The sequence below is a fragment of the Coregonus clupeaformis genome, chromosome 17, assembly GCF_020615455.1.
Source record: "Coregonus clupeaformis isolate EN_2021a chromosome 17, ASM2061545v1, whole genome shotgun sequence".
Lineage (NCBI taxonomy): Eukaryota > Metazoa > Chordata > Actinopteri > Salmoniformes > Salmonidae > Coregonus > Coregonus clupeaformis.
Genome location: NC_059208.1, coordinates 52,750,902 through 52,761,744, shown reverse-complemented (window position 1 = coordinate 52,761,744; position 10,843 = coordinate 52,750,902).

Genomic DNA, 10,843 nt, shown 5'->3' with positions numbered 1-10,843 from the left:
CCCTGTGTGAAAAGGGTTCTACATGGAAGCCAAAAGGGTTCTACCTGGAACCAAAAAGGGTTCTTCAAAGGGTTCTCCTATGGGGACAGCTGAAGAACCCTTTTAGGTTCCAGATACCACCTTTCTTTCTAAGAGTGTACATATATACACTGAGTATACCAAACATTAAGGGCACCTTCCTAATATTGAGTTGCACCCCCGCTTTTGCCCTCAGAACAGCCTCAATTCTTCGGGGCATGGACTCTACAAGGTGTTGAAAGCGTTCCACAGGGATGCTGAACCATGTTGACTCTAACACTTCCCACAGTTGTGTCAAGTTGGCTGGATGTCCTTTGGGTGGTGGACCATTCTTGATACACACGGGAAACTGTTGAGCGTGAAAAACCCAGCAGCGTTGCAGTTCTTGACTCAAACCGGTGAGCCTGACACCTACTACCATACCCCGTTCAAAGGCACTTAAATGTTTAGTCTGGCCCATTCACCATCTGAATGGCACAGATACACAATCCATGTCTCAACTGTCTCAAGGCTTAAAAATCCTTCTTTCACCTGTCTCCTCCCATTCATCTACACTGATTGAAGTGGATTTAACAAGTGCCATCAATAAGGGATCATAGCTTTCACCTGGATTCACCTGGTCAGTCTACGTCATGGAAAGAGCAGGTGTACCTAATGTTTTGTACACACAGTGTAGTCATCACTTGTAATGTCAAGATATGTTTATGCAGTACATACATAAACAAACAACACACCCACTTACTATAGAGACAACATGAAGAGGTTGTTGTTGAAGAACACCCACTTACTACAGAGACAACATTACATTTGCATTACATTTACGTCATTTAGCAGACGCTCTTATCCAGAGCGACCTACAAATTGGTGCAATCACCTTATGATAACCACTCATTTTTTTATATTTTTCAAAATTTGTTATATTTATAAATTTTTCCTAATCTTTTTTTTTTTTTTGTGGGGTAGGGGGAAGGAGGATTACTTTTATACTATCCCAGGTATTCCTTAAAGAGGTAGGGTTTCAAGTGTCTCCGGAAGGTGGTCAGTGACTTGAAAATGAAGAGGTTGTTGCTGAAGTCCATCTATCTCTCTTTTTGTTAAGAGTGTTGTCAATGTACCATAAATCTCATGTGTAGATCATTTCCAGTATGAGCCCTGGGGCCAGGGGTTCCTAAACCTGAGGTGGCCTGGGGCTATAAGAGCAGTGTGTGTTAGAGATTAGAGCAGTGTGTGTGTTAGAGAGAGAATAGCAGTGTGTGTTAGAGATTAGAGCAGTGTGTGTTAGAGAGATTAGAGCAGTGTCTGTTAGAGATTAGAGAAGTGTGTGTTAGAGATTAGAGCAGTGTGTGTTAGAGATTAGAGCAGTGTGTGTTAGAGATTAGAGCAGTGTGTGTTAGAGATTAGAGCAGTGTGTGTTAGAGAGATTAGAGCAGTGTATGTTAGAGAGAGAAGAGTAGTGTGTGTTAGAGAGATTAGAGCAGTGTGTGTTAGAGATTAGAGCAGTGTGTGTTAGAGATTAGAGTAGTGTGTGTTAGAGATATTAGAGCAGTGTGTGTTAGAGAGATTAGAGCAGTGTGTGTTAGAGAGAGAAGAGCAGTGTGTGTTAGAGAGATTAGAGCAGTGTGTGTTAGAGATTAGAGCAGTGTGTGTTAGAGAGATTAGAACAGTGTGTGTTAGAGAGATTAGAGCAGTGTGTGTTAGAGATTAGAACAGTGTGTGTTAGAGATTAGAGCAGTGTGTGTTAGAGAGATTAGAGCAGTGTGTGTTAGAGATTAGAGCAGTGTGTGTTAGAGAGAAAAGAGCAGTGTATGTTAGAGAGATTAGAGCAGTGTGTGTTAGAGAGATTAGAGCAGTGTGTGTTAGAGAGAGAAGAGCAGTGTGTGTTAGAGAGATTAGAGCAGTGTTAGAGATTAGAGCAGTGTGTGTTAGAGAGAGAAGAGCAGTGTGTGTTAGAGATTAGAGCAATGTGTGTTAGAGATTAGAACAGTGTGTGTTAGAGATTAGAGCAGTGTGTGTTAGAGATTAGAGCAGTGTGTGTTAGAGATTAGAGCAGTGTGTGTTAGATATAAGAGCAGTGTATGTTAGAGAGATTAGAGCAGTGTGTGTTAGAGATTAGAGCAGTGTGTGTTAGATATAAGAGCAGTGTGTGTTAGAGATTAGAGCAGTGTGTGTTAGAGATATTAGAGCAGTGTATGTTAGAGAGAGAAGAGCAGTGTGTGTTAGAGAGATAAGAGCAGTGTGTGTTAGAGATTAGAGCAGTGTGTGTTAGAGATTAGAGCAGTGTGTGTTAGAGATTAGAGCAGCGTGTGTTTGAGATTAGAGCGGTGTGTGTTAGAGAGATTAGAGCAGTGTGTGTTAGAGAGAACAGCAGTGTGTGTTAGAGAGATTAGAGCAGTGTGTGTTAGAAATTAGAGCAGTGTGTGTTAGAGAGATTAGAACAGTGTGTGTTAGAGAGATTAGAGCAGTGTGTGTTAGAGATTAGAGCAGTGTGTGTTAGAGATTAGAGCAGTGTGTGTTAGAGAGATTAGAGCTGTGTATGTTAGAGAGATTAGAGCAGTGTGTGTTAGAGAGAGAAGAGCATTGTGTCTTAGAGATTAGAGCAGTGTGTGTTAGAGATTAGAGCAGTGTGTGTTAGAGATTAGAGCAGTGTGTGTTAGAGATTAGAGCAGTGTATATTAGAGAGATTACAGAAGTGTGTGTTAGAGATTAGAGCAGTGTGTGTGTTAGAGATTAGAGCAGTGTTTGTTAGAGATTAGAGCAGTGTGTTTAGAGATTAGAGCAGTGTGTGTTAGAGAGATTAGAGCAGTGTGTGTTAGAGAGAGAAGAGCAGTGTGTGTTAGAGAGAGAAGAGCACTGTGTGTTAGAGATTAGAGCAGTGTCTGTTAGAGAGAGAAGAGCACTGTGTGTTAGAGATTAGAGCAGTGTGTGTTAGAGAGAGAACAGCAGTGTGTGTTAGAGATTAGATCAGTGTGTGTTATAGATTAGAGCAGTGTGTGTTAGAGAGATTAGAGCAGTGTGTGTTAGAGAGAAAAGAGCAGTGTGTGTTAGAGATTAGAGCAGTGTGTGTTAGAGATTAGAGCAGTGTGTGTTAGATAAATTGGAGCAGTGTGTGTTAGAAAGATTAGAGCAGTGTGTGTTAGAGAGAGAAGAGCAGTGTGTGTTAGAGATTAGAGCAATGTGTGTTAGATATTAGAGCAGTGTGTGTTAGAGATTAGAGCAGTGTGTGTTAGAGATTTGAGCAGTGTGTGTTAGAGAGATTAGAGCAGTGTGTGTTAGAGATTAGAGCAGTGTGTGTTAGAGATTAGAGCAGTGTGTGTTAGAGATTAGAGCAGTGTGTGTTAGAGATTAGAGCAGTGTGTGTTAGAGATTAGAGCAGTGTGTGTTAGAGAGATTAGAGGAGTGTGTGTTTGAGATTAGAGCAGTGTGTGTTAGAGCGATTAGAGCAGTGTGTGTTAGAGGGAGAAGAGCAGTGTGTGTTAGAGAGAGAAGAGCAGTGTGTGTTAGAGATTAGAGCAGTGTGTGTTAGAGAGATTAGAGCAGTGTGTGTTAGAGAGAGAAGAGCAGTGTGTGTTAGAGATTAGAGCTGTGTGTGTTAGAGAGAGAAGAGCAGTGTGTGTTAGAGATTAGAGCAGGTTGTGTTAGAGATTAGAGCAGTGTGTGTTAGAGATTAGAGCAGTGTGTGTTAGAGAGATTAGAGCAGTGTGTGTTAGAGATTAGAGAAGTGTGTTAGAGATTAGAGCAGTGTGTGTTAGAGATTAGAGCAGTGTGTGTTAGAGATTAGAGCAGTGTGTGTTAGAGATTAGAGCAGTGTGTGTTTGAGATTAGAGCAATGTGTGTTAGAGAGATTAGAGCAGTGTGTGTTAGAGAGAACAGCAGTGTGTGTTAGAGAGATTAGAGCAGTGTGTGTTAGAGAGATTCGAACAGTGTGTGTTAGAGAGATTAGAGCAGTGTGTGTTAGAGATTAGAGCAGTGTGTGTTAGAGATTAGAGCAGTGTGTGTTAGAGAGACTACAGCAGTGTGTGTTAGAGAGAGAAGAGCAGTGTGTGTTAGAGATTAGAGCAGTGTGTGTTAGATATTAGAGAAGTGTGTGTTAGAGAGACAAGAGCTGTGTGTGTTATAGGGATTAGAGCAGCATGTGTTTGAGAGAGAAGATCATTGTGTGTTAGAGATTAGAGCAGTGTGTGTTAGAGATTACAGCAGTGTGTGTTAGAGAGATTAGAGCAGTGTGTGTTAGAGAGAGAAGAGCAGTGTGTGTTAGAGATTAGAGCAGTGTGTGTTAGAGATTAGAGCAGTGTGTGTTATCTATTAGAGCAGTGTGTGTTAGAGATTAGAGCAGTGTGTGTTAGATATTAGAGCAGTGTGTGTTAGAGAGATTAGAGCAGTGTGTGTTAGAGAGATTAGAGCAGTGTGTGTTAGAGATTAGAGCAGTGTGTGTTAGAGAGAGAAGAGCAGTGTGTGTTTGAGATTAGAGCATTGTGTGTAAGAGATTAGGACAGTGTGTGTTAGAGAGATTAGAGCAGTGTGTGTTAGAGATTATAGCAGTGTGTGTTAGAGGGGAAGAACAGTGTGTGTTAGAGATTAGAGCAGTGTGTATTAGAGATTAGAGCAGTGTGTGTTTGAGATTAGAGCAATGTGTGTTAGAGAGATTAGAGCAGTGTGTGTTAGAGAGAACAGCAGTGTGTGTTAGAGAGATTAGAGCAGTGTGTGTTAGAGAGATTCGAACAGTGTGTGTTAGAGAGATTAGAGCAGTGTGTGTTAGAGATTAGAGCAGTGTGTGTTAGAGATTAGAGCAGTGTGTGTTAGAGAGACTACAGCAGTGTGTGTTAGAGAGAGAAGAGCAGTGTGTGTTAGAGATTAGAGCAGTGTGTGTTAGAGAGATTAGAGAAGTGTGTGTTAGAGAGACAAGAGCTGTGTGTGTTATAGGGATTAGAGCAGCGTGTGTTTGAGAGAGAAGATCATTGTGTGTTAGAGATTAGAGCAGTGTGTGTTAGAGATTACAGCAGTGTGTGTTAGAGAGATTAGAGCAGTGTTTGTTAGAGAGAGAAGAGCAGTGTGTGTTAGAGATTAGAGCAGTGTGTGTTAGAGATTAGAGCAGTGTGTGTTAGATATTAGAGCAGTGTGTGTTAGAGAGATTAGAGCAGTGTGTGTTAGAGAGATTAGAGCAGTGTGTGTTAGAGATTAGAGCAGTGTGTGTTAGAGAGAGAAGAGCAGTGTGTGTTTGAGATTAGAGCAGTGTGTGTTAGAGAGAGAAGAGCAGTGTGTGTTAGAGATTAGAGCAGTGTGTGTTAGAGATTAGAGCAGTGTGTGTTAGAGAGATTAGAGCTGTGTATGTTAGAGAGATTAGAGCAGTGTGTGTTAGAGAGAGAAGAGCATTGTGTCTTAGAGATTAGAGCAGTGTGTGTTAGAGATTAGAGCAGTGTGTGTTAGAGATTAGAGCAGTGTGTGTTAGAGATTAGAGCAGTGTATATTGGAGAGAATAGAGAAGTGTGTTAGAGATTAGAGCAGTGTGTGTTAGAGATTAGAGCAGTGTTTGTTAGAGATTAGAGCAGTGTGTTTAGAGATTAGAGCAGTGTGTGTTAGAGAGATTAGAGCAGTGTGTGTTAGAGAGAGAAGAGCAGTGTGTGTTAGAGAGAGAAGAGCACTGTGTGTTAGAGATTAGAGCAGTGTCTGTTAGAGAGAGAAGAGCACTGTGTGTTAGAGATTAGAGCAGTGTGTGTTAGAGAGAGAACAGCAGTGTGTGTTAGAGATTAGATCAGTGTGTGTTATAGATTAGAGCAGTGTGTGTTAGAGAGATTAGAGCAGTGTGTGTTAGAGAGAGAAGAGCAGTGTGTGTTAGAGATTAGAGCAGTGTGTGTTAGAGATTAGAGCAGTGTGTGTTAGATAAATTGGAGCAGTGTGTGTTAGAAAGATTAGAGCAGTGTGTGTTAGAGAGAGAAGAGCAGTGTGTGTTTGAGATTAGAGCAATGTGTGTTAGATATTAGAGCAGTGTGTGTTAGAGATTAGGAGCAGTGTGTGTTAGAGATTTGAGCAGTGTGTTAGAGAGATTAGAGCAGCTGTGTGTTAGAGATTAGAGCAGTGTGTGTTAGAGAGTTAGAGCAGTGTGTGTTAGAGATTAGAGCAGTGTGTGTTAGAGATTAGAGCAGTGTGTGTTAGAGAGATTTTAGAGGAGTGTGTGTTTGAGATTAGAGCAGTGTGTGTTAGAGCGATTAGAGCAGTGTGTGTTAGAGGGAGAAGGGATTAGTGTGTGTTAGAGAGAGAAGACATGTGTGTTAGAGATTAGAGCAGTGTGTGTTAGAGAGATTAGAGCAGTGTGTGTTAGAGAGAGAAGAGCAGTGTGTGTTAGAGATTAGAGCTGTGTGTGTTAGAGAGAGAAGAGCAGTGTGTGTTAGAGATTAGAGCAGGTTGTGTTAGAGATTAGAGCAGTGTGTGTTAGAGATTAGAGCAGTGTGTGTTAGAGAGATTAGAGCAGTGTGTGTTAGAGATTAGAGAAGTGTGTGTTAGAGATTAGAGCAGTGTGTGTTAGAGATTAGAGCAGTGTGTTAGAGATTAGAGCAGTGTGTGTTAGAGAGATTAGAGCAGTGTATGTTAGAGAGAGAAGAGCAGTGTGTGTTAGAGGGAGAAGAGCAGTGTGTGTTAGAGAGATTAGAGCAGTGTGTGTTAGAGATTAGAGCAGTGTGTGTTAGAGATTAGAGCAGTGTGTGTTAGAGATTAGAGCAGTGTGTGTTTGAGATTAGAGCAATGTGTGTTAGAGAGATTAGAGCAGTGTGTGTTAGAGAACAGCAGTGTGTATTAGAGATTAGAGCAGTGTGTGTTAGAGAGATTCGAACAGTGTGTGTTAGAGAATTAGAGCAGTGTGTGTTAGAGATTAGAGCAGTGTGTGTTAGAGATTAGAGCAGTGTGTGTTAGGAGAGACTACAGCAGTGTGTTAGAGAGAGAAGAGCAGTGTGTGTTAGAGATTAGAGCAGTGTGTGTTAGATATTAGAGAAGTGTGTGTTAGAGAGACAAGAGCTGTGTGTTATAGGGATTAGAGCAGCGCTGTGTTTGAGAGAGAAGATATCATTGTGTGTTAGAGATTAGAGCAGTGTGTGTTAGAGATTACAGCAGTGTGTGTTAGAGAGATTAGAGCAGTGTGTGTTAGAGAGAGAGAAGAGCAGTGTGTGTTAGAGATTAGAGCAGTGTGTGTTAGAGATTAGAGCAGTGTGTGTTAGATATTAGAGCAGTGTGTGTTAGAGATTAGAGCAGTGTGTGTTAGATATTAGAGCAGTGTGTGTTAGAGAGATTAGAGCAGTGTGTGTTAGAGAGATTAGAGCAGTGTGTGTTAGAGATTAGAGCAGTGTGTGTTAGAGAGAGAAGAGCAGTGTGTGTTTGAGATTAGAGCATTGTGTGTAAGAGATTAGGACAGTGTGTGTTAGGAGATATAGAGCAGTGTGTGTTGAGATTATAGCAGTGTGTGTTAGAGGGGAAGAACAGTGTGTGTTAGAGATTAGAGCAGTGTGTATTAGAGATTAGAGCAGTGTGTGTTTGAGATTAGAGCAATGTGTGTTAGAGAGATTAGAGCAGTGTGTGTTAGAGAGAACAGCAGTGTGTGTTAGAGAGATTAGAGCAGTGTGTGTTAGAGATTCGAACAGTGTGTGTAGAGAGATTAGAGCAGTGTGTGTTAGAGATTAGAGCAGTGTGTGTTAGAGATTAGAGCAGTGTGTGTTAGAGAGACTACAGCAGTGTGGTAGAGAGAGAAGAGCAGTGTGTGTTAAGAGATTAGAGCAGTGTGTGTTAGAGAGATTAGAGAAGTGTGTGTTAGAGAGACAAGAGCTGTGTGTGTTATAGGGATTAGAGCAGCGTGTGTTTGAGAGAGAAGATCATTGTGTGTTAGAGATTAGAGCAGTGTGTGTTAGAGATTACAGCAGTGTGTGTTAGAGAGATTAGAGCAGTGTTTGTTAGAGAGAGAAGAGCAGTGTGTGTTAGAGATTAGAGCAGTGTGTGTTAGAGATTAGAGCAGTGTGTGTTAGATATTAGAGCAGTGTGTGTTAGAGATTAGAGCAGTGTGTGTTAGATATTAGAGCAGTGTGTGTTAGAGAGATTAGAGCAGTGTGTGTTAGAGAGATTAGAGCAGTGTGTGTTAGAGATTAGAGCAGTGTGTGTTAGAGAGAGAAGAGCAGTGTGTGTTTGAGATTAGAGCAGTGTGTGTTAGAGAGATTAGAGCATTGTGTGTAAGAGATTAGGACAGTGTGTGTTAGAGAGATTAGAGCAGTGTGTGTTAGAGATTATAGCAGTGTGTGTTAGAGGGGAAGAACAGTGTGTGTTAGAGATTAGAGCAGTGTGTGTTAGAGATTAGAGCAGTGTGTGTTAGAGATTAGAGCAGTGTGTGTTAGAGATTACAGCAGTGTGTGTTAGAGAGATTAGAGCAGTGTGTGTTAGAGAGAGAAGAGCAGTGTGTGTTAGAGATTAGAGCAGTGTGTGTTAGAGATTAGAGCAGTGTGTGTTAGATATTAGAGCAGTGTGTGTTAGAGATTAGAGCAGTGTGTGTTAGATATTAGAGCAGTGTGTTAGAGAGATTAGAGCAGTGTGTGTTAGAGAGATTAGAGCAGTGTGTGTTAGAGATTAGAGCAGTGTGTGTTAGAGAGAGAAGAGCAGTGTGTGTTTGAGATTGACATTGTGTGTAAGAGATTAGGACAGTGTGTGTTAGAGAGAGATCTAGAGCAGTGTGTGTTAGAGATTATAGCAGTGTGTGTTAGAGGGGAAGAACAGTGTGTGTTAGAGATTAGAGCAGTGTGTATTAGAGATTAGAGCAGTGTGTGTTTGAGATTAGAGCAGTGTGTGTTAGAGAGATTAGAGCAGTGTATGTTAGAGAGACAGCATGTGTGTTAGAGAGATTAGAGCAGTGTGTGTTAGAGAGATTCGAACAGTGTGTGTTAGAGAGATTAGAGCAGTGTGTGTTAGAGATTAGAGCAGTGTGTGTTAGAGATTAGAGCAGTGTGTGTGTTAGAGATTAGAGCAGTGTTTGTTAGAGATTAGAGCAGTGTGTTTAGAGATTAGAGCAGTGTGTGTTAGAGAGATTAGAGCAGTGTGTGTTAGAGAGAGAAGAGCAGTGTGTGTTAGAGAGAGAAGAGCACTGTGTGTTAGAGATTAGAGCAGTGTCTGTTAGAGAGAGAAGAGCACTGTGTGTTAGAGATTAGAGCAGTGTGTTAGAGAGAGAACAGCAGTGTGTGTTAGAGATTAGATCAGTGTGTGTTATAGATTAGAGCATTGTGTGTTAGAGAGATTAGAGCAGTGTGTGTTAGAGAGAGAAAGAGCAGTGTGTTAGAGATTAGAGCAGTGTGTGTTAGAGATTAGAGCAGTGTGTGTTAGATAAATTGGACAGTGTGTGTTAGAAAGATTAGAGCAGTGTGTGTAGAGAGAGAAGAGCGATGTGTGTTAGAGATTAGAGCAATGTGTGTTAGATATTAGAGCAGTGTGTGTAGAGATTAGAGCAGTGTGTGTTAGAGAGATTTAGAGCAGTGTGTAGAGAGATTAGACAGTGTGTGTTAGGAGACTATGTGTGTTAGAGATTAGACAGTGTAGAGATTAGACAGTGTGTTAGAGACATTAGAGGAGTGTGTGTTAGAGATCAGACTGGTGTGCTGTGTGTGTTAGACAGACAGCGTGTGTTAGGATGAGAAATATGTGTTGTAGAAAGGAGATAAGTATGTGTGCATGAGATTTAATGTGTGTTAGATATAGATCGAACAGAATGAGATAGAGGAAGATATGTTAGAGGACTGTGTGTACAGAAGAGCAGATAGAACAGTGGTGTTGAGATATTAGGTAGAGCAGTGTTTAGAAGTAGAGCAGTGATTTAGAGCAGTGTGAAAAAAGTAGAGAGATTAGTATGTTGGTAGAGAGATTAGATAGTGTAGAGTTAGTGTATGTTAGAAAGCAGAGTGTGTTAGAGATTAGAGCAGTGTTAGAGATATGAGATGTATGGGAAGACAGTGTGTGTTAGAGGGATAAGAGCAGTGTGCTATTAGAGAGATTAGAGCAGTGTGTTGTTAGAGATTAGATGTGTGTGTTAGAGATTGTATTAGAGTGTGAGATTATATTAGTGTAGTGTTAGAGATTAGAGCAATGTGTTAGAGAATGTAGAGCAGTGTATGTTAGAGAGAACAGCAGTGTGTGTTAGAGAGATTAGAGCAGTGTGTGTTATAGAGAGATCTAAACAGTGTGTGTTAGAGAGATTAGAGCAGTGTGTGTTAGAGATTAGAGCAGTGTGTGTTAGAGAATTAGAAGCAGTATGTATTAGAGAGACTACAGCAGTGTGTTATAGGATTAGAGCAGCGTGTGTTTGAGAGAAAGATCATTGTGTGGTTAGAGATTAGAGCAGTGTGTGTTAGAGATTACAGTGTATGTTAGAGAGATTAGAGCAGTGTGTGTTAGAGAGAAGAGCAGTAAATAATTGAGCTATGTGTTAGAGATTCAGTGTGTTAGAATTAGAGCAGTGTGTGTTAGAGATTAGAGCAGTGTTAGAAGATATTAGAGCAGTGTGTGTAGAGATTAGAGCAGTGTGTGTTAGAGATTAGAGCAGTGTGTGTTAGAGATTAGAGCAGTGTGTGTTAGAGAGATAGAGAGTGTGTTAGGAAGATTAGAGGTGTGTGTTAGAGACTTGCGTGTAAGTAGATCGAGAACAGGAACAGATTATACAGTGTGTGTTAGGAGATTAGACAGCAGCTAGAGTACGAGATCAGTGTAAAGATTGAGAGCAGCGTGTGTTAGAGAGATTAGAGCAGTGTGTGTTAGAGATAGCAGTGTGTGTTAGAGAGATTAGAGCAGTGTGTGTTAGAGAGATTTAGAGCAG